The sequence below is a fragment of the Phoca vitulina genome, unplaced genomic scaffold (genome assembly GCF_004348235.1).
Source record: "Phoca vitulina isolate PV1807 unplaced genomic scaffold, GSC_HSeal_1.0 scaffold14, whole genome shotgun sequence".
In the NCBI taxonomy this organism is placed as follows: domain Eukaryota; kingdom Metazoa; phylum Chordata; class Mammalia; order Carnivora; family Phocidae; genus Phoca; species Phoca vitulina.
The window spans coordinates 37,163,676-37,167,969 of NW_022589717.1; the positions used below are offsets into that span (position 1 = coordinate 37,163,676).

The 4,294-nt window shown below is 39.7% G+C and overlaps 1 non-coding gene across 1 annotated transcript; it reads right to left on the reverse strand.

The window, feature by feature from the left end:
- Positions 1-245: 245 nt before the first annotated feature.
- LOC116637674 lies at positions 246-436 on the reverse strand. The gene has a single exon (XR_004300532.1). It is a non-coding gene; the product is annotated as a U2 spliceosomal RNA (small nuclear RNA).
- Between the last annotated feature and the right edge of the window lie 3,858 nt (positions 437-4,294).

Sequence of the window (4,294 nt, forward strand, 5' to 3'; positions counted from 1 at the left end):
TTAATTCTTCTTGAAATGTTTGGTAGAATTCCCCTGGGAGGCCATCTGGCCCTGGGCTCTTGTTTGTTGGGAGATTTTTGATTACTGCTTCAATTTCCTTACTGGTTATTGGGTCTGTTCAGGTTTTCTATTTCTTCCTGGTTCAGTTTTGGTAGTTGATACATCTCTAGGAATGCACCCATTTCTTACACATTGTCTAATTTTTTTTTTTTTTTTTGATTTTAGAAACCGGTTTATTTCCCCCGAGGGGGTGTACCGTTCCTGGAAGTACTGCAATACCAGGTCGATGCGTGGAGTGGACGGACCAAGCTCCTATTCCATCTCCCTGCTCCAAAAATCGATTTAATATATTGTCCTCGGATAGAGGACATATCAGATATTAAACTGATAAGAACAGATACTACACTTGATCTTAGCCAAAAGGCTGAGAAGCGATGATTGTCTCATTTTTTGACACACACTTGCTCATAATATGTTCTTATAATTGTTTGTATTTATTTGGTATTGGTTGTGATCTCTCCTCTTTCATTCATGATTTTATTTATTTGGGTCCTTTCTCTTTTCTTTTTGATAAGTCTGGCCAGGGGGTTATCAATCGTTAATTCTTTCAAAGAACCAGCTCCTACTTTTGCTTATCTGTTCTTTGGTTTCTATTTCATTGATTTCTGCTCTGATCTTTGGTTTCTATTGTTCTGTTCTTTGGTTTCTATTTCATTGATCTCTGCTCTGATCTTTATTATTTCTCTTCTCCTGCTGGGATTAGGCTTTATTTGCTGTTCTTTCTCCAGCTCCTTTAGGTGTAGGGTTAGGTTATGTATTTGAGACCTTTCTTGTTTCTTGAGGAAGGCTTGTATTGCTATTTACTTTCCTCTTAGGACCGCCTTTGCTGCATCCCAAAGATTTTGAACACTTGTGTTTTCATGTTCATTTGTTTTTATGAATTTTTTAAATTCTTCTTTAATTTCCTGGTTGACCCATTCATTCTTTAGTAGGATGCTCTTTAGCCTTCATGTATTTGAGTTCTTTCCCACCTTCCTCTTGTGATTGAGTTCTAGTTTCAAAGCACTGTGGTCTGAAAATATGCCGGGAATTATCCCAATCTTTTGGTGTGGTTGAGACCTGATTTTTGACCCAGGATGTGATCTATTCTGGAGAATGTTCCATGGGCACTAGAGAAGAATGTGTATTCTGTTGCTCTGGGATGTAATGTTCTAAATATATCTGTGAAGTCCATCTGGTCCATTGTGTCATTTAAAGCCTTTATTTCCTTGTTGATCTTGTGCTTAGATGATCAGTCCATTTCAGTGAGGGGGGTGTTAAAGTCCCCTACTACTATTGTATTATTGTCGATGTGTTTCTTTGATTTTGTTATTAATTGGCTTATATAATTGTCTGCTCCCATGTTAGGGGCATAGATATTTACAATTGTTAGATCTTCTTGTTGGATAGATCCTTTAAGTAGGATATAGAATCCTTCCTCATCTCTTATTACAGTCTTTGGTTTAAAATCTAATTTGTCTGATGTAAGGATTGCCACCGCAGCTTTCTTTTGGTGTCCATTAGCATGGTAATTGGTTTTCTACCCCCTCACTTTCAATCTGGGGGTGTCTTTGGGTCTAAAATGAGTCTCTTGCAGACAGCATATCGATGGGTCTTGTTTTTTAATCCAATCTGATAGCCTGTGTCTTTTGATTGGGCATTTAGCCCATTTACATTCAGGGTAACTGTTGAAAGATAGGAATTTAGTGCCATTGTATTGCCTGTCAGGTGACTGTTACTGTATATTGTCTGTGTTCCTTTTTGGTCTCTGTTACTTTTAGGCTCTCTCTTTGCTTAGAGGACCCCTTTCAATATTTCTTGTAGGGCTGGTTTCGTGTTTGCAAATTCCTTTAGTTTTTGTTTGTCCTGGACCCTTTTTATCTCTCCTTCTATTTTCAATGACAGCCTAGCTGGATATAGTATTCTTGGCTGCATATTTTTCTCGTTTAGTGCTCTGAATATATCATGTCAGTCCTTTCTGGCCTGCCAGGTCTCTGTGGATAGGTCTGCTGCCAATCTAATGTTTCTACCATTGTAAGTTGCTGACCTCTTCTCCCGAGCTGCTTTCAGGATTTTCTCTGTCTCTTAGACTTGTAAGTTTTACTATTAGATGTGGGGGTGTTGACCTATTTTTATTGATTTTGAGAGGGGTTCTCTGTGCCTCCTGGATTTTGATGCCTGTTTCCTTCCCCAAATTAGGGAAGTTCTCACTATAATTAGCTCCAATATACTTTCTGCCCCTCTCTTTCTTCTTCTGGGATCCCAATTATTCTAATATTGTTTCATCTTATGGTATCACTTATCTCTCGAATTCTGCCCTCGTGATCCAGTAGTTGTTTATCTCTATCTCAGCTTCTTTGTTTTCCATCATTTGGTCTTCTATATCACCAATTCTCTCTTCTGCCTCATTTATCCTAGCAGTTAGAGCCTCCATTTTTTATTGCACCTCATCAATAGTTTTTTTGAGTTCGACTTGGTTAGATTTTAATTCTTTTATTTCTCCAGAAAGGGATTCCCTAGTATATTCTATGCTTTTTTCAAGCCCAGCTAGTATCTTTATAATCATCACCTGAACTCTAGTTCTGACATCTTACTAATGTCTGTATTGATTAGGTCCCTGGCAATTGGTACTGCCTCTTGTTCTTTTTTTTGAGATGAGGTTTTCCATCTTGTCATTTTGTACAGAGAAGAATAGATGAATGAGAGAACAAAATGCTAAAAGGGTAATGAGGACCCTAGAAAAATACACACTAAACAAATCAGAAGAGACCCAAAACCAGGGGGAAAAGAAAGAAGAAAAAAAAAAAAAAGATTATGATCAGGCTGGTGAATAGAACAGAGCCACACCCTAGATTTTGGGCTTTTTTTTTTTTTTGGTCTGTTAGAAGAAAGTGCCTCCCAAAATTTTAAAGAAAGAACAACTTGTATATATACAAAAATAAGGGTAAATACAATGAAGGGATGGAATATAAGTGTAAAAATGAAAATAAAAAAAAGATTTTAAAAAAGGAATTGATAAGATGAGAATTTGGTTGAAAAAAGAAAGAAGAAAAATTAAAAAAAAAAAAAGGAGAGAATGTGATCAAGTGGGAAACTAGAACAAAGCCATACACTAGATTTAGGGTATATTTTGGTCTGTTGGAAGAAACTGTATCCCAAAATTTTAAAGTAAGAAAAACTTATACATATATACAAGAAATAAGGTTTAATACAATGAAGGGATAGAATATCACTGTAAAAATGAAAATTAAAAAATATTTTTAAAAAGGAATTGATAAGATGTTGGTTGAAAAAAGGAAAGAAGAAAATTCAAAAAAAAAAAAAAGAAAGAAAGAAATAGAAAAAGAAAAAAATAGGGGCACCTGGGTGGCTCAGATATTACGTGTCTGCCTTTGGCTCAGGTCATGGTCCCACAGTCCTGGGATCGAGCCCCACATTGGGCTCCCTGCTCAGTGGGAAGCCTGCTTCTCCCTCTCCCACTCCCCCTGCTTGTGTTCCCTCTCTCGTTGTGTCTCTCTCTGTCAAATAAATAAATAAAATCTTAAAAAAATTTTTTAAAAATTAACTTTGAAAGACTAAGGAATCATGGGGAAAAAAGCAATGAATTTTCCCCTAGTGCTGGAGTTTTGCCATTCTCATTGATTGGTAAACTTGTTCTTGGCTGGATGTTCTTACTGATCTTCTGGGGGGAGGGGCCTGTCGCAGTGGTTCTCAGATGTCTTTGCTGGAGGCAGAATTGCCCTGCCCTTGTGGGGTCTGGGCTAAGGAATCTGCTTGGGTTTGCTCTCGGGAGCTTTTGTTCCCTGCACGCTTTCCCTACAGCTTTGGAGGATGAAAGTCAAAATGGCGGCCACCCAATCTCCACCGTGGAGGGGCAGAGAACTCGAGGCCCCACTCCTCAGTGAGCCCCCAGAGAAAAGCAGTCAATCACTCCCATCTCCTGGGTCTCCCGCTGCACTCCATGTTCACCCGGCCTGTGACCGAGCATTTCTATCTCTGGCACATGGCCTGGTGTGGAGTCTCCAAACCCAGCGGATTCCTGTGGTGCGCTCCTGAACCACTCCTCCTGGGGAAGGAAGGTGAGTCTCCCCGAATGTGCTGCTTGTTGGGTCCTTGCTGGAGGAGCAGTGGCCCGACTGTGCCATGGATCAGGGTTTATGGCAACCCCGAGCTGAGAGCCCACTCCTAGCCTCTGTCTCTGCAGCTGGCTTCCCTGCTCCAATACCTGGGAGCTCTGCCGAACTCAAGCACTCCG